This window comes from Gorilla gorilla, chromosome 1 (assembly GCF_029281585.2).
Source record: "Gorilla gorilla gorilla isolate KB3781 chromosome 1, NHGRI_mGorGor1-v2.1_pri, whole genome shotgun sequence".
NCBI classification, from domain to species: Eukaryota; Metazoa; Chordata; class Mammalia; order Primates; family Hominidae; genus Gorilla; species Gorilla gorilla.
The window spans coordinates 114,730,590-114,750,400 of NC_073224.2; the positions used below are offsets into that span (position 1 = coordinate 114,730,590).

The 19,811-nt window shown below is 40.0% G+C and overlaps 1 pseudogene; it reads right to left on the reverse strand.

Annotated features, from left to right (window-relative positions):
- Positions 1-1,329: 1,329 nt before the first annotated feature.
- On the reverse strand, positions 1,330-2,762 carry LOC134756727 (lupus La protein-like; annotated as a pseudogene).
- Between the last annotated feature and the right edge of the window lie 17,049 nt (positions 2,763-19,811).

The following is a 19,811-nucleotide window of genomic DNA, read 5'->3' on the forward strand; positions in this document are numbered from 1 at the left end:
GGGCCTTGGGGAGAGGAGAAATGCCCCAGGACGATGCCCTTTGCAGTGTCTCAACCGAGACCAGAGGAAAGGAGGGTGCGTCTTCCTGGAAGAAGGCGGCCGAAGGCCTGCGGTCGCAGGGAGGCTTGCGGAGCAGGAGCGCCCTCTCTCCGCCCGAGCTATCCGGTGGCTTCCTGCATCCCACCTGGCGGACTCCTCTTCCTCTCTCTCCTTCTACTCCGGCTCTTCTATCCTGGTGTTCCCTGAATGCCTATCTTCCGTTTGTGCCACGGAACTTCTCACACCCGCTACAAGTTACTCATTTCCTTGGTTGTTCTGAACTTTAAATAAGGTAATGTATGTTACCTTATGCATTTTTCATTGTTAAAAATAGACAATACTGATGATTCAGATGATGCTACTGATGAAAATAATAACAGAAGACAACTATTGAGCATTTATGGCACTCTTACATACATGGGATATTGAATATTTTATGCTAAAGAATTTGAGGAAATATTTATGCTAAAGGAATTTGAGAAAACAACAGAAGCAGGAAGGTCACTGTCACCCTCCCCCTGCCCTTCTTCCCTGAAGCCTATCATAAGACTCTCATGTGAGAGGTGCCCTCTCTGTACCCAGAGGAAAGGTGCATCCTTGAGTCTGAAGATACAGGGACACAGAGAAGAGCCTGAACACAGAGGCCTGGCTACGTTATCTCCAGTTTGTTACTGTTAGATCACACACTTTTTTGTCTTATCATACTTCTCCATGAGTATGCACTCTTCATAAAACATAGTGTTTAAAAAAACAACAACAACAACTGAGATTTAGCTCTTTCCACAGGTCTTCGTTTCCTTTGAAGGCACTCCTGTCATGTAAAACTTACATTAAATAAATACATATGCTCTTCTCTTGTTAGTCTGTCATATATATTATACACTTATAAAAGTATATATACTTATATATAGTTTATATATATTACATATAAGTATATATATACTTACATAAAATTGAGTTTAGACTCTATTTTACAAATATTCCATTTAATAGTGCATGAATTTAACTGAAGACAAAGAGACAGAAACAGAAACCAAGGAATTCCTGAACTCTCAATCACAGAGAGACACCTTTCTAAGGCTAAACATACACTAAATTAAGTAGAAGACATTAAGATTTGGAGGGTTTTTTTCTCTTTTCATGTAGTATATATTTTATTAGTTTGTACTAATATATTCTCATATTACAAAGGCAATTTAGTGGAAGAATCTTCCTTCTGATATTTGAATCATCTGAAAGAACACAAAAAGAACTATGCATTCAAAAAAATTCTCATTTGGATAACAAGAAAAGACAAGTTAAACAACAAAAATATTTTCCTTTCTCACAGGTGGACATTGAAGTGAACCTAATTCGGTTTTCCTTTTAAAAGCCCCCCATAAACAAAAGTAGTTTAAAACCTATTTAAAATGAATAAAAGATTGGTTTACTAAACTACTCGTCTCCAGCACCATTTTCTCTTTTCTGTTGTTTGGACACAGGTTCTTCTTTGTCTGTTTCTTCTCCTGATCTTTTCATAGGTCCAGTTGCACCATTTTCATCATGTTCATCATCATTAGCAAATTTCATTTTATTGCCCTGAAACTGTACTTTTTCTTTACCAGACCTAGGATGGGCAGCTTTATTACCCTTTCCTTTTCCTTTAAATCTGTGTCCTTTTGACTTCCATATGTTTAGGGATTCTTGTTGGTCTTCTGTTATTTTTTTCAGTGCTTCTTTTTCCACCTCTCCTTCTAGTACTTCCCAAGTCACTTCTTTGTTCTGTAATTGTAGATTACCATTATTTACATCTTTGGCTTTACCCAATGCTTCCTTGTCTTTTTCTTTAAATAGAATTATCCCCTCTTTTGCTCCTCTGATGAAGTCTATCCATTTTATTTCACCATGACTTGAGAAAAGGATGTGTAAATCTTCTCTACAGGTCTGATCATCTAAATCACCTGAAAACTTCAGCAAGCATCCAATCTTCTCTTCTAGAGATTTCATTTCAGCATCTTCTTCCAACTTTTGATTTGCTTCTTGCTCTTGTTTAGCTCTTAATGTAGCTTCCACTTTATTTTGTTTTCTTTCTTCTTCTTTCTTATTTTATTAATATTATTATTATTATTATTTGGCAAAGTAATCGTCCTTGAAAAGTATTAGCAGGCCTGTGTCCGTACTTCTGGCCAGGGGTCTCTACAAACTTCTTAGCAGATTCAATGCTATCAAACACAACAAAAACTGATCCCTTAAATATTTTATGCAATGTTCTTCTCATCTGAATATTTAGTACTTGATCTTTATCTTCTAATCATTCTTTTATGTCATCAAGAGTTGCATCAGTTCGGAAGCCTTTAATATAAACAGATCTGTTTCTTTACATCATTTTTATACTCATCAGTCACTTCAGGTAGGGGTTTGCTTGAAGACCTTCTGATTTTAGTTTTATCTTCACTGATTTTCATGAGTTCTGCCTTGGATTTGCTCAATGCTTCCACAATTACATTAAAGTCTGTTGTTAGATGGTTCAACCTGTTGAATTTTATCATTATCTCCAAAGATACCCAGCCTTCGTCCAGTTTTATCTGTTCCCTTAAAAACCTGTCCCGTGGCAAATTGAAGTCTCCAAAATAACACTCAATTTGATGACAGATTTTGGCCTCCAGGGCAGCCATCTTTTCATTATCATCATTTTCAGCCATTGTGGCTATCTTTAAAGTTCCAGTCCCATAGAGCCGTGCCACAGGCTCACAAACAGCAACAGCAACGACTCCTGGAGTGGTTTTCTTATTACTTTTTACAATTAAGTTGATTAAAGTGTGAGTTGACTAGGTACAATGCATCCATTTCAAGTTTGATGACATGTCTATTATTCTAAAAGGTCCTCTTTTGCGCTTTGAAGTCAGTCCCCGCTTTCCCTGACCCCAGCAATCAATGATGTAGTTTCTGTCACTATACAGGTTAGTTTTACCCGTTCTAGAAATTCACCTTGATGGCGCCGCATAGGATGCACTCTTTTCATCACTCAGCATAATGTTTTTGAGATTATCCATGCTATCTCATGTTTTGTAATGTGTCCCATTTTATTGCTGGGTAGTTCCGGTAGTTGGAGTAGATCGCAGCGCATTCTGCTGACAGGTGAGACTGCGGTTCCGACCTGCGGGCCTCGGTGAATATGCGCAAGGGCACCTGGGCGCAGGCAGAGCTGTTCCCATCCACAAAGTAAGCGTGTTACGTCTACAGCCAAAGGGGGTCACAGAGCCCCAAAGGCCGTGCTTTCATCCCAAAGAACAGAGCCCGTCTGCGTAGTTTCTACCTGGCTCTATGAGGTGAGAACACATTCCCCGCCAGCACGGAAATCCTATAAACTCCTGTGGGGCTGCGGTTAGAAGCAGAGGCTGTTATAGGTAACTCCAGAGGCTGCGGAAAAACACGAAGATTTTCACAGAGTGTGAGAACCCAGGAGACTGGAGACCACGGGCCAATCTCTGCTAAAAGCAGCCCCACGTAGGAAGGAAAGCGCTCTGGGGCCATCGCGCTAGTTAGTTTATGTTAAACAATCTCACCTCGGCTGACCTTATAATTTCTCCGGCGGCAAGGACAACAACGCGTCACTTTCTATTTTCATAGTCTCCTAACTACAAGGAAGAACACTTCAGATGCCGCTCAGGACATAACACGACAGACTCCGTACAGTCTATCCTTCCACACTGCCAAAAAAAAAAAAAAAAAAAAAAAAAACCAGGCGGAAAGTGCGAACGCAGTCTCCCACTACTACAAATTATGCAGACGAGCTACCCACATTTGGGGAAATTGCAGAACTTAACTTTACTTTGCGAAAACCCACCTTCGAGATGACGGTTATTTTCCCAACTAAGTAAGTATGAATCCAGATGCTTCCGCCCCGCCACAGCCTCATACGCCTCATCCTTTACACACATGGTCACTTGCCCCGCGCACCCTCGAGCCCTCCTAGCCCTGATACACAGCTGGGACTCTCAGGTCCGACCAGCGGTCCTGGACTCCCTCCCACAGCACGGGAACTCCTTCGTGGCGAAGCCGCCGGTGGCGAAGCAGCAGCCCCTGCGCTGCCTCATCTACATAGAAGTCGCCCTATCCGTGATGTCACCGACAGCGCCTTCCCCGTCCCAGTCAGCTTTTCCGTCTTACTCTCCGCCACTCAGCCGAACAACGTGCTGCCACAGCCTGCGGGAGAAGTGACGTTTGCCTCTCCTTCTTTTTCCTCCCTTCCGCGCCGCTGGTCTCCCCCAAGGAAGAGGGTTTTGATTTTTGTTTTGTTTTGTTTTTTGTTTTGAACCGGAGTCTCGCCCTGTCGCCCAGGCTGGAGTGCAGTAGCACGATCTCCGCTCACTACAACCTCCCTTCCCGGGTTGAGACGATTTTTCTGCCTCAGGCTTCCGAGTAGCTGAGATTACAGCCCGGCTAATTTTTGTATTTTTAGTAGAGACGGGGTTTCACCACTTTGGCCAAGCTGATCTCGAACACCTGACCTCAGGTGATCCGTCCGCCCCGGCCTCCGCGAGTGCTGGGATTACAGGCGTGAGCCACTACGCCCGGCCAGAAACGGGTTCTTAGCCTGTGTTGCTGAGGACCTCTTTGGCGGGCAGCTGGAGCCTGTGCACCCTTCTTCAAATAATGGCTTTTAATACACTGACTAGAACGTTTGGGATTACAAAAGAAACCAGTTCTTTTCACATCGTTATTCTTGTGATGTAGCATTCTACTTGAAATTGGAAGCCGTTCAATATCAGAGAGAAACCATATCTATGAAACTAGAGAGGTTGCTCAGATGACTGCAAACCAGCCATCCTTAGTGGTTTTACCACTAGTAGTGTTATAAAGATGGTTGTCCAGTTTCGTGAATCTTGTAGGGTTTTTGCAAATACAGCAATGTACAAAAATATGCTGCCTCAGCAGAGCACACTGGACACTCAGGCATCATGCTGGAGTTTGTCATCTCTTCCACAGCCTTCTCTAGACCTTAGCACTTACCTCATGTTAGCACTTTATATTGTGCAAAGACAGAAACAAAGTCATCCAAATTTGGCAAAAAATATTTGGGGGAAATTTTATTGGAGGTGCTTAACTGATTAATTTTAATCTGTAGAATACAACCCCAAACTCTGACAATACTCCACAGATTCCAAAACTATCAGGCGAGTTTTTTCCTGCCCATTACTTTCATATAAACTGAATCATAAAGTGTGTAGTGGGTTTTGAGGGAGTGTAACCACCTGATGGGTTCACCTTGTCTGCTGCCTAGACACAGCCAATTTATCAAGACAGGGGAATTGCAATAAAGAAAGTTATTTATGCAGAGCCAGCTGTGTGGGAGACCAGAGATTTATTATTACTCAGTCTTCCCGAGCATTCTGGGACAGGAGTTTTCAAGGATAATTTGGTGGGTGGGGGCCAGTGAGTTGGGAGTTCTGATTGGTCAGGTGGGAGATGAACTCATAGGGAGCTAAAGCATCCTCTTGAGCTGGTTCAGTTCCTGGGTGGGAGCCACAAGACCAGATGAGCTGGAGTAAGGTGGTATTGCATTGTGGTTTTGATTTGCATTACCCTGATTGATAGTTAGTGATGTTGAGCATGTTTTTTCACATGTTTGTTGGCCACTTGTACATATCTTCTTTTGAGAATTGTCTATTCATGTTCTTAGCCCACTTTTTGACGGAATTATTTGTGTTCTTCTTGCAGATTTGTTTGAGTTGCTTGTAGATTTCTAAAATTCAAATGCAACCAAAATAGAGGCCACATAGCCAAAGCAAGATTAAGCAAAAAGAACAAATCTGGAGGCATCACATTATCTGACTTCAAACTATATTATAAGGTCATAGTCACCAAAACAGCATGGTACTGGTATAAATATAGGCACATAGACCAATGAAACAGAATAGAGAACCCAGAAATGAAGCCAAATACTTACAGCAACTGATTATCCACAAAGCAAACAAAAACATAAAATGGGGAAAATATACTCTATTCAACAAATAGTACTGGGAAAATTGGCAAGCCATATGTAGAAGAATGAAACTGGATCCTCATCTCTCACCTTATACAAAAATCAACTCAAGATAGTCAAAGACTTAAATCTAAGACCTGAAATTATAAAAATTATAAAATTATAAAAATTCTAGACAATAACATTGGAAAAACCCTTCTAGACTTTGGCTTAGGCAAAGACTTCATGACCAAGAACCCAAAAGCAAATGCAACAAAAACGTAGATAAGTAGATGGGACTTAACTAAATTTAAAAGCTTCTACCCAGTAAAAGAAATCATCAGCAGAGTAAACAGAAAACCCACAGAGTTTGAGAAAATCTTCACAAACTGTGCATCCAACAAAGGATTGTGGAATTTGTGACATAAAAATAAAATTCTTGGCTGGGCATGGTGGCTCAGGCCTGTAGTCCCAGCAATTTGGGAGGCCAAGGTGGGCAGATCTCTTGAGACAAGAAGTTCCAGACCAGCTTGGCCAACATGGTGAAACCCTGTCTCTACCAGAAATACAAAAATTAACTGGGCATGGTGGTGCATGCCTGTAATCCCAGCTACTCAGGAGGCTGAGGCAAAAGAATCGATCAAACCCAGGAGGCAGAGGTTGCAGTGAGCTAAGAATGCGCCACTGCACTCCAGCCTGGGTGACAGAGCAAGACTCTGTCTCAAAAAAATTAAAAAATATTTAAAATAAAATTCTTGTAACAATAGCACACAGTCCAGGATGGGAGTTAGAGAGATATAATACTCTAAGGCTCTTATTCCATCTTTCTTTCTTTGTTTTTTTGAAAAAGGGTCTTGCTCTGTCTCCTAGGCTGGAGCATAGTGACTTGAATGTAGCTCACTGCAGCCTTGACCTCCTGGGCTCCAGTGATCCTCCCATCTCAGCCTCCCAAGTATCTGGCTAATTTTCAAATTTTTTGTAGTGATAGGGTCTCACCATGTTGTCCAGGCTGCTGTTGAACTCCTAGGCTCAAGCAACCCTCCTGCCTCACCTCCCAAAGTGCTGGGATTACAGGTGTGAGCCACTGTGCCCAGCCTAATTTTATATTTGAAGTGGCATAATATAACTACAAGGTAGACAGTGTTAACTAGAAAATGTATAATATAATCCCTAAAGCAACCACTAAAATAACAAAACAGCAATGGGTAATAAACAAATAAGTTGAAATGGAATAATAAAAATACTAGTTTAATACAAAAGATGGCAGAAAAATAAAAAACAAAATGGACGAATTGAAAATTAAGAGCAAGGTAAAACTCAAACCTAGCCCTTTCAATAATTATATTAGATGTAAAGGGTCTAAAAACACCAATTAAAATGCAGAGATTGTCACATTGGATAAAAACAAGATTAACTATGTGCTGCTTAGAAGAAATGCACTGTATAAATGAAAATACAAATGTATAAAAGTAAAAAGATGGAAAAAGATATACTATGCTAAACATAGTCAAAAGGAAAAAGAAGCTGCTATATGAATATCAGATGAAGTAGATTTCAGAGCAAACCATATTTCCATGGATAAATAGGGTGATTTCATAATAATAAAGGAATTAATTTGTCAAGAAGACATAATAATCACCCCCTCACCATGACAGAACTTGAAAGTACATAATGCAAAAACTAATAGAACTGAAGGAAAAATAGATGATTCACCATATTGTCACAGTTTCCAGTGCCCCTTTCTTATTAATTGATACAACAGACAGAAAATTAACAAGGTTATAGCAGACATCAACAACACTATTAACCAACTTGACCTGAATAATGTTTGCAGAACACGGCACCCAAAAAGAGCATAAGATATATTTTACTCAAATGCACATGCACCATTGACCAAGACAGACTATATTTTGGGCCACAAAACAAGGCTCAAAAGATTTAAAAGAATTCAAGTCATAAAGATGTGTTCTTTGATAACAATGGAATTTAGTTGGAAATCAACAGAAGAAAGACTTTTGCAAAATTCCAACAAATATTTGGAAAATGAGGAAAATACTTATAAATTACCCATGGATCAAAGACTAAATCAACAGCAAAATTAGAAATTTTTCTGAAAAGAATGAAAGTGAAAACACAATATATCAAAATGAGGAAGGGGGATTATAGCATTAAAGGTCTATATTAAAAATGAAAAATAAAAAATCAGCATATAGGGCTCCAGTGATGGAAGCACCAAAATCTCACAAATCACCACAAAAGAACTTATTCATGTAACCAAATACCACCTGTTCCCCCAAAACCTCTGGAAATAAAATAAAAAATAAAATAAAATAAAATTGCCAAAAAAATGAAAAAAATGCTTTCAAATCAGTGACCTCAGCTTTACTTTAAGAAACTACAAAAGAACAAATTAATTTCCAACTAGGAAGAAAGTAAATAACAAAGGTAAAAATTAAAATCAATGACATAGTTTTGGGGGTAGGGAGTATGTTGTCATTCCATAATATTAGCATATAAATTCACAGTAGTTCTTCTCTGTGGTGCCTTCTGTTAACCGAAAGGTTGCTGGTTTGAGCTCACTTAGGAACAGAACCTACTCATAACCTGTAAAGACTTTTGAGCAGCTTTTATGTTTCAAGCAGCCACTTCATCCTGCAGCCCTCACTTCCTCCTCATGATTTCCTCCTTTCATCACCCAGGATGTTCATGAAACTTCTCCCAGCAAACTCGTTTTCCCAGATCTTTACATGGTGCCACTGCTCACCCTTGCACTCCCTGGAAGGCAAAGGGTACCTTCACTCACCGCATCGACGCTCTAGATTCCAGGGGAACTGCCAGGGTCAGAGGCTGAAGGCACAGGCACTGAATCCCTTCCTCAAGCATGTGACATCAGAAGTCACCTTCTAAGTAACCATTTGCTCTCATTCCAGATTGTTGCATCTCAATATGCAATGTTCATCGCAGGATCAGAGGACACCACAACCCTTTGATTTAGGGCTGTCTTGTCCTTACCTTTTTCTTTTCAATTAAATTTCCATACAAGAATTTTACCCATTGTAAATATGTGATTCAATTGTATGGAGTTTCTCAACCTGTACCATAATCCACTTTTAGAACATGTCCTTTACCTTCCCAAATTTTTCCACTGCCACTGTAGCAAATCCTACTCCCTCCTCTAACCTCATCCAACAATTTATCTGTTTTCTGTCTACAAATTTATCTTTTTCATATAAATGGCATGAAACAATATGTAGTCTTTTGTGACTAACTTGTTTCACTTAGCATAATGCTTTAAGATTCATCCATACTGTAGCAGGTGTCAGATTTTTTCCTTCTTATTGCTAAATAGAATTACATTGTATAGATAATGCCACATTTTATTTATCCATCTACCAGTGATGGACATTTGAGTTGGAGCTAGTTTTTGCTATTATGAATAATACTGCCATGAACATTTCCAAAGAAGTTTTCTGTGCACCTGTATTTTCATTTATCTTGGATAGATTTCTAGGTGTGGAATAGCTGAGTAGTATGGCAAGCTTCTGTTTAACTTTTAAAACACTGTCAAACTGGATTCCAAAGTGGTTGTATCATTTTACATTCTTCCCAGCAATATATGAGGGTTCCATTTTCTCCACCTTCTCAGTAACAGTTGATGTTCTCTGTATTTTTTTAACATAGCCACATTAGTGGGTGTAAAGTGGTATCTTATTGTTGTTTTAATTTGCGTTTCCATGCAAATCAACACTACAATGCAATACCACCCTACTTCTGCAAGACTGGCCATAATCAAAAAATCAAAAAACAATAGAAGTTGGCGTGGATGCAGTGAAAAGGGAAACACTTCCACACTGCTGGTGGGAATGTAAACTAGTGCAACCACTATGGAAAACAGTGTGGAGATTCTCTGAAGAGCTAATAGTAGAACTACCTTTTTTTTTTTTTTTTTTTGGAGACGGAGTTTCGCTCTGTTGTTCAAGATGGAGTGCAGTGGCGCGATCTCCGCTCACTGCAAGCTCCGCCTCCCGGGTTCACGTCATTCTCCTGCCTCAGCCTCCCGAGTAGCTGGGACTACAGGCGCCCGCCACCAAGCCCGGCAAATTTTTTTGTGTTTTTAGTAGAGATGGGGTTTCACCATATTAGCCGGGATAGTCTCCATCTCCCGACCTCGTGATCCGCCGTCTCGGCCTCCCAAAGTGCTGGGATTACAGGCGTGAGCCACCGCACCCAGCCAGAACTACCATTTGATCCAGCAATCCTACTACAGGGTATCTACCCAGAGGAAAAGAAGTCATTCTATGAAAAAGATATTTGCTCACACGTGTTTATAGCAGCACAATTCACAATTGCAAAAATGGGGAACCAACCCAAATGCCATAAATCAATGAGTGGATAAAGAAACTGTGGTTTAAGAAAAAAAATATATAGATGATAGATAGATAGATCGATAGATAGATAGATAGATAGATGATGGAATACTACTCAGCCATAAGAAGGAATGAATTAATGGCATTCACAGCAACCTGGAGAGGATTGGAGACTATTATTCTAAGTGAAGTAAGTCAGGAATGAAAAACAAAACATCATATGTTCTGACTCATAAGTGGGAGCTAACCTATGAGGAGGCAAAAGCATAAGAATGACACAATGGACTTTGGGGACTCAGGGGGAAAGGGTGGAAAGGGGGGAGGGATAAAAGACTAAAATTTGGATTTAGAATATACTGCTCAGGAGATAGGTGCATCAAAATCTCACCAATCAGCTGGGCACGGTGGCTCACTCCTGTAATCCCAGCACTTTGGGAGGCCAAGGCCGGCAGATCACCTGAAGTCAGGAGTTTGAGACCAGCCTGGCCAACATGGCAAAACCTTGTCTCTACTAAAAATATAAAAATTAGCCAGGCATGGTGGCACGTGCCTGTAGTCCCAGCTACTTGGGAGGCTGAGGCAGCAGAATCGCTTGAACCCAGTAGGTAGAGGTTGCAGTGAGCCAAAATTGCACCACTGTAATCAAGTCAGGTCTTGAACTCCTGACCTCAGGTGATCTGCCCACCTCAGCCTCCCAAAGTGCTGGGAATACAGGTGTGAGCCACTGCACCTGGCTGCTGCTGCTGCTGCTGCTTTTTTCTTTTTCTTCTTCTTCTTCTTCTTCTTCTTCTTCTTCTTCTTCTTCTTCTTCTTCTTCTTCTTCTTCTTCTTCGTTTCTTCTTCTTCTTCTTCTTCTTCATTATTACTACTATTTGAGACAGAGTCTTACACTGTCACCCAGGCTGGAGTGCAGTGGCACGATCTCAGTTCACTGAAACCTCCGCCTCCCAGGTTCAAGTGATCCTCCCACCTCAGCTTCCCTAGTTGCTGAGACTACAGATGCCTGCCACAATATCCGGCTAATTTTTTGTATTTTTGGTAGAGACGGGGTTTCGCTAGGTTGCCGAGACTGGTCTTCAACTCCTGAGCTCAGATGATCCACCCACCTCGGCCTTCCAAAGTGCTGGCATTGCAAGCATGAGTCACCGCACCTGGTCAATTGTGTTGCTTTATGTTAAGTTGAAAAACTTCTTTAGGTATTGTGAATAGAATTGTTTTTTATTACATATTTAATTACAAATATTTGCTCCTAGTCTGTGGCTTATCTATTTTTCTCTAAATAGTGTCTTTTGAAGCACAGAATTTTTAAATTGTAATAAAATCCAACTAATATTTTTCTCTTATGGCTTATGTTTTTTCTGTAGCGTCTTAGGACTCTTTGCTTAACTCAAAGTCACAAAGATTTTCTCCTATGGGTTTCTCTTGAAATTATATATTTTAGGTCTATCATTTAGGTCTGTGATCCATTTTGAGTTGATTGCTGTGTATGTGTGATCTTAGGCAAAGTCCCCTGGGGGAGTTTTGTCCAGATATTGGCGAGGAACTTCGTGGTAAGTGAAGTTTAAGAGTTATCCTCCCCTAGCCCGGGAAACAGATTTCATACTCCTGCACCTGTTAGTGATTGGCTAAGTGCCTTGGGAGAGATGAATGGGATGTGTGGGTCCCTTACTCCCAGATATGTCCCATTCTTTGGGACCTGGGTATAAAGTGGCTCCAGTTCCCCAAGGATAGTTCTTCTCAGAAGAATCTTTGGAAGAAAAACACAGCAGCAAAAGCAGGGAAGGATTATACAGATGGGCTAATAGGGATCTCAGGTGATCTAGGTTGAGCTCCTACAGGGTCTCCTCCTAGGGTGGATAGAAAGGAGGACGGGCATCTCAATAACTCAGTAAACACACATCTTGGGAGTCCAGAGCAGATTGGAGGCGTTGCACAGGTTTGTAAACATTTTTACAAACATGAAAACAGTGGAGTTGTGTTTATATGTGTGTTTGTTTTGCTGTGGCTGAGATAAGGTGTCTGGATCTGAAATTTAGACATACTCCCCACAAGGGAAGGACAGGGAAACTACGTAGCCTCCTGCAACACCAAGAGAGATTCTGAGCTCGAGCAGAATCCAAAGGGTGGGCTGGCATTATCTAAGCTCAAGCCAGGGACCCTACACTTTTATGATTTGTTGGATCTCCTATTTTTTGGTTACAGCTAGACCAGCAGCCAACTGCTAACACCCTGAGTATAGAAATAGACTAAGAAACGTATATTATTTGCACATACCACATTATCACCCTCACTATTAGTGGTGGTCCCACTGTAAATGGGAATGTGCAACTGAAATACTTAATTAACTTGAAATGGATTAAAACTTTGTAAATAAAAAAATAAAAATCAATGTAAATTAAAAAAATTTAAAAAGTCTCCATTATTTTAGGAGGGTTATTTACCAAGATTAAAGATGTGCCCAGAAAAGAACAGAGATCCACAGGAAAAACCGTGGCCCACTTTTTACCCAAAGAGGGTCTGGGTACCTCAATATTTAGTGGGAAAATGGCAGGTAGTGGGGAAAGAGGAAGACATTTTTTAAAGGGTGTGGGTAGATACGAGGCAAGTTGTTGCATCTGGTTGCAATTCTTTTGAGTCTTTGATCAGCTGTTTACATGTGGCGGGTGGGTGTAAATACACAATCACTTAGTATTTGTCTCGCTCAGTGAATCTGCATTTTTATATAGGATAATGTAAACATAGGACAGAGAAAGCAATTACATATGTGTTTGTCCAGGTGAGCAAGGGGATGACTGAGTGTTTTCCTTTGTCCTGTACCTATGAAGAGAAGCTATCAATTTACATTGTCAGGTTGAAATTTAACAGAACTGTTTTAGGGTAAAGATCTTGGGGCCCACAAGGAATGTCCTTGTGATCAAATTGTGAGAAAGTTATGTAGCTATATATTTGTATTCTATTCTATTCCACTTATTATTTTTATTATTTTTATTTTACCTATTCTATTTAGGAATAAAATGGGAGGCAGGTTTGCATGACCCAGTTCCCAGCTTCACTTTTTCTTTTAGCATAGTGAGTTTGGAGTGTTGAGATTTCTTTTCCTCTCACAACCTTTTTTTTTTTAAGATGGAGCCTCACTCTGTCACCAGAATGGGTTGCAGTGGTGTGATCTCGGCTCACTGCAACCTCTGCCTCCCAGGTTCAAGTGATTCTCCTGCCTCAGGCTCCTGAGTAGCTGGGAATACAGGCTTGGGCCACCAGGCCCAGCAAATTCTTGTATTTTTAGTAGAGACAGGTTTCACCATGTTGGCCAGGCTAGTCTCAAACTCCTTACCTCAGGTGGTCCACCCCCTTCGGCCTCCCTAAGTTCTGGGATTACAGGCATGAGCCACCACGCCCAGCCTCCTTTCAAAACTGCAGTGTAAGATGTGAAACATTAACATTCCTAGAAGAAACCATAGAGAAAAAGCTCTTTGACGTTGGTCTTGGAAATAATTTTTTTGCATACGGCACCAAAAGTACAGGAAATAAAAGCAGAACTAGGCAAGTGGGATTGCATTAAACTAAGCTTCTAAACAGCAAAGGAAACAATAAAAAAAAAAAGAAAAGAAAAGAAAAGGCAACCTATGGAATGGGAGAAAATATTTGCAACCCATCAATAGGGTAAGGAGTTAATATCCGAAATATATACAGAAATCACAAAATTCAATAGCCAAAACAACAAATAACCTGATTAAAATATGGGCAAAGGAACTAAATAGACATTTGTCCAAGGAACACATACAAAATAGCCAACAGGTATATGAAAAGGTGCTCAACATCAGTAATCCTCAGGGAAATGCAGATCAAAACCACAATGAGATAGCACCTCACAGCCATCAGGGTGGTTATTATCAGAAAAACAAGTAAGTGTTAGCAAGGGTGTGGAGAAACGGGAACTCTTGTATATTGTTGGTGGGAATGTAAATTGGTGCAGCCATTATGGAAAACACTGTGGAGACTCCTCAAAACATTGCAAACAGAACTACCAAACAACCCAGCAATCCAACTTCTGGGTATATAATAGAAGGAAATGAAGTCAGTATCTCAAAGAGCTATTTGCACCCCCGTGTTTATCACAGCATTCTTCACAGTAGTCAAGACATGAAAACAGCCTAAGTGTCTGCCAATAGTGAATGAAGGGTCACCTCAGAACTTACACCCACTAGGAGGGCATGTTGAAAGCAGGCCCACTTGGCCACTTTTACAACTTACTTCTGACCAGAAAGGCACCACCTTAGCTGCCCAGTGGATAACTGCCTGGGAGCAGGGAGACCCCTGTCCTTGCTCACTTCCCCATTTACCTAATAAAAATATCCACTTTTTGCTCCAAAGGTGAAGTGACACATTTAAACAGAGAGGTTTTATGCTTCTTCCCCCAAGCTACCTTTGGAAATAAATTCACTTTTTTTGTAGCGGGCCTCACACTTAATTGGACTCTACATGTGGTGAGCAACTGACCTGCTTTTGGTTACAGAATGAGTTTTAGAGATCTAACGTACAGCGTGAGAACTATTGTTAATGCTGCATTGTATACTTGAAGTTTGCTGAAAGAGTAGATCAAAAGTGTTCTCACTACACTAAAAAAGGAACTATGTGAGAAGGTGGATATGCTAATTAGCCTGACTGTAGCCATTAGTTCATTATGTATATGTATATCAAACCATCATGTTGTAGACTTTAATAGTATAGCATTTTAATAAAAATTTTTAAAAGATTCCTTTAAACAAACATTAACAATACCATCGAAAAATATGAACTACATAGCAAAAGAGGTGAACACCTGTACACTGAAGACTATGAAATATTGCTGAGAGCAATACAAGATCTTTGGAGGCCAGGTGTGGTGGCTCAGGCCTGTAATCCCAGCACTTTAGGAGGTCAAGGTGAGTGGATCACTTGAAGTCAGGAGTTCGAGACCAGACTGGCAAATGTGGTGAAACCCATTAGTCTCCACTAAAAATGCAAAGAATTAGCCGGGAGTGCTGGTGGATGCCTGTGGTCCCAGCAACTCAGGAGTCTGAGGCAAGGGAGTCATTTTAACCTGGGAGACGGAGGTTACAATGAACAGAGATCACACCACTGCACTCCAGTGTGGATGACAGAGTAAGACTCCATTTCAAAAACAAATTTAAAAAATTAAAATAAAAAAGATCTTTGGAATATGTTATTTATCGTATTTTTCAAGATTCCTTTTGCTATTTGCAGATACTTGCAATTTCTTCCATATAAAAAGTTCTGTTTTTTTAATTTCTGAAAAAACAGGCCACTGGAATTTGAATAAGATTACACCGAATCTGTAGATTGTTTTGAGTTGCATTTCCATCTTAACCATGTTAAATCTTCCAACCATGGACACAGGATGTCTTTCCATTTTTTTAGTTCTTCTTTAATCTCTTTAAGCAATGTTAGGTAGTTTTCAGTGTACAAGTATTTCACCTTCTTAAATTTATTCCTAGATGTGTTATTCTTATGGGTGCTATTATAAATGAAGTATATTAATTTTCCTTCAAAATTTTTTTCATTGCTAAAGCAACTGGCTTTTGTCCGTTTATCTTGTGTGCTACAAGTTTGCCGAATTAGTTTATTAACTCCCGTAATGTGTGTGTGTGTCTGTGTGTGTGTGTGTGTGTGTGTGTGTGTGTGTATTATTTGGTATTTTCTCTATATAGGATCATGTCATCTACAAATTGAGATAATTTGTTTTCTTTCCAAACCATTTTTGCTCATCTTCTTTTTTTTTTTTTTTTGAGATGCAGTCTCACTCTGTTGTCCAGGCTGGAGGGCAGTGGCCTGATCTCAGCTCACTGCAACCTCCAACTCCCAGTTTCAAGCAATTCTTCTGCCTCAGCCTCCAGAGTAGCTGAGACTACAGGTGCCCACCACCACACCCAATTAATTTTTATATTTTTAGTAGAGACGGGGTTTCACCATATTGGCCAGGCTGGTCTCGAACTCCTGAGCTCATGATCCGCCTGCCTCGGCCTCCCAAAGTGCTGTGATTACAGGTGTGAGCCACTGTACCCAGCCTCATCTTCATTTTTGAAAGAGACTTTCAGTGGGTATAGAATTCTAGGTTGACTTCTTTTTCAGTACTTAAAAGTATTGCAAACTTCTTGTTTGTAATGTTTCTGATGAGAAATCAGATGCCATCCTTACATTTAGTCCTCAGTATATAACATATTTGTTCCCCTTTTAGCCCTCTTAGGATTTTCTCTTCATCACTGGTTTTGATCAATTTGAGTATGGTGTTCCTCAGTGTAGTTTTCTTCATATTTCTTGTCCCTAGGATACATTATGTTTCTGGGATATTTGCAGTTTATGGTGTTCATGAAGCTTAGAAAGCTTCCATCCAGTGTGTTTTAAATATTTTTCTATCCCTGTTACCCACTCCATTCCCCTCAGGGATTCCATTTACCCCTACAATAGGGCGTTTAAGCTTCCCATTGATGGGCTTTTTATGTTTTCAATTCACTTTTCTCTGCGTGTTTCATTTGTGTTAGTTTCTTCTACTACTCCTTCTAGTTCATTAATCTTTTCTTCTGCAATGTTTAATCAAGTGTATTTTTTAAACTTCAGACTGTAAATTGCAGTTTTCACTTATGGAATTTGATATTAAAAAATATCTTCCAATTCTTCACTTAATTAAAATTATAATAACTGCTGTAATGTCCTTGTCTGCTATTTCTAACATGTGTGTCATTTTCAACTGAATTATTTCATTCTTCATTGTGTCTCATGTTTTCCTGTCACTTGCCTGTTTGAGATTCTGGGATTTGATGCCACACATTTGATGTCAATGCCCAAATGTGCCCAGTGGCACAACACGGCCTCAGTGTCCATGCACACCCTAACTTGTGCAGCAGGAGAGGCAGGAGAGCAGAGGCGAGTGTGCCACACATGGGGGTAGGGAGTACCCCACTTGTGCTTGGGGCTTTCCTCTGCCTCATTGAAAAAATATGTGTTCCTTTTCTTTTCCATAAGAACTGCCCTATTTCAAGCCCTGTCCCTCCAATGATAGGACAGTCCTCTCTCCAGTCTCATCCCTGCCAATGGGCGGACAATGGTTCAAAACAATTCAGGGGAGAAAACATTGTCCTGTTAACAAATTCTGCTGAAAAAATGGACATCCATAGGCAAAAATAGAAAAAAATCCACAACAGATGTTGGCAAGGTTGCATAGAAAAAGGAATGCTTTTACACTGTTGGTGGGAGTGTAAGTCAGTCTAACCATTGGGAAAGACACTGTGGCTATTCCTCAAAGACCTACAGGCAAAAATACCACTTGACCAGTAATTCCACTACTGGGCATATACCCAGAGGAATATAAGTCATTCTGTTATAAAGATACATGCTGGCATATGTCCACTGCAGCACTATTCAAAATAGCAAAGACATGGAATCAACTTAAATGCCCATCAATGACAGACTGGATGAAGAAAAAGTGGTATATATACACTATAGAATACTATGCAGCCATAAAAAGGAATGAGATCATGTCCTTTAAAGGGACATGGATGGAGTTGGAAGCCATTATCCTCAGCAAACTAACACAGGAACAGAAAAACAACACCACATGTTCTCACTTATAAGTGGGAGCTGAATGATGAGAACACATGGACACATGGTGGGGAACGACACACACTGGGACCTGTTGGGAGGCAGGCTTGGAGGGAAAGAAATCATTAGGAAGACTAGCTAGTGGACGCTGGGCTTAATAGCTAGGCAATGGGATGATCTGTGCAGCAAACCACCATGGTACACATTTACGTGTACATCCTGCACATGTACCTCTGAAATTAAAACAAAAGTTGAAGAAAAAACAAAAAAAAAAGAAAAAAATCCATTTAAACCTCCATACTTGCACTAAAAGTAACTCAAAGTTGATTATAGCACTACATGTAAACTGCAAAACTAGGAAACTTAAGTAGAAAACGTGAAAAAATCTTCATGATGTAGAGTTAGGCAAAGTATTCTTAGTTATCACATCAACACAAACTATTAAAGAAAACATTGATAAATTCAGCTTTACACAAATTAAAAATTCTTGGTCAGCACCAGACACTGTTAATAGAATAAAAAGATAAGCTACAGATTGGGAGAAAAATGTGAAAATCACACATATCACAAAGGAGTTATGTAATGGTTAATTGTGTGGGTCACTGTGACTGAGCCCCAGTATGCCAGGACATTTGGTTCAACGTTATTCTGGGTGTGTGTTGGAGGGTGTTTCTGGATGACATTAACACCAGAATAGGCAGACTAAGTGAAGCAGACTGCCCTTCCTGTGGTGGGTGGGTCTCATTCAATCAAACAAAGGCCAGAGGAGAAGGAAAGGGCCTAATAAGACGGAAATGCTTTCCTGGGTATCCACCTCTCCATCTTAGGAATTTCTGCCTCCATAATCTCATGTCCAAATGTATATATACACACACGTACGTGCCATATACATATACATACATGTATATTAATATATATGTATAGACACATTACATAGGTAAGTAGGAAGTTTTGTAGTTTTAAAAGTTCAGCTATTCAATGATAATTGTTGAAGCTGGACAGTGATTATGGGGGTGCTCTACTACATAATTCTCTCTCCGTTTTTATACTATTGAAGTTCTGCCTTTAAAGAATTAGGATAGGAAAGTAGCTGAATTTCAAACTAACTTTTAAAACTTAACCAATTAGGGGCTTCCTAATTGAAATTAAGAAGTGCAGAGGACCAGAGGTGCCAACCTCAGAAAGGCAGAATTGCAGGGAGAGGGAAAGAGAGGCCTGGACAAAGGAAGTATCCTCTGGAGACTCGTGGTGAAGAGAACGAATGAAGTAACTGGCAGAAATTAGAGGTCCTGGTAGAACAAAGTAGAATCCCAGAATGAGAACACACATCATACCTGTACCCAAAGCAAGACAATATTTCCTAAAATCTCAAGAAAAATCATTTTTGGCAAGTACCTTAAATCCAGTGATGTGATCCATATACCAAGGCAGTGGGAAAAGGTGATTAAGCAAGCAAATCAGTGAGACCTGATTCCCTCATGAGGACTCTGTTAAGGATGAATTCCTCTCAATGAGTAATGCCTAGGACATGTGCTTTTGCATAGCTCGCGAGCATTAATATATTTAATTGTGGATCTAAACTGAAAGCCAAGGTGGAGACAAGGTGGGAAACACAGGCTGTCACTGGTATATGCTTAGGTTGAACTAACACTATAAAAAATGGCACTGTAAAGAGGTCAGAGAAGAGGAAAATAATGTCTTTGGTTGTCATAGTGGTAAAAATTTGAAGTTGAAAGATATAATTTAATATTTATAAACCATATACTAGAAGTGTGTAAAGTTAAAAGGGGATGAGTAATATCAAAATGTTTTTAGTGCCCTGTTAAACATAAGCTATACAACTTTTCCTAAATAAACAAAAGGCA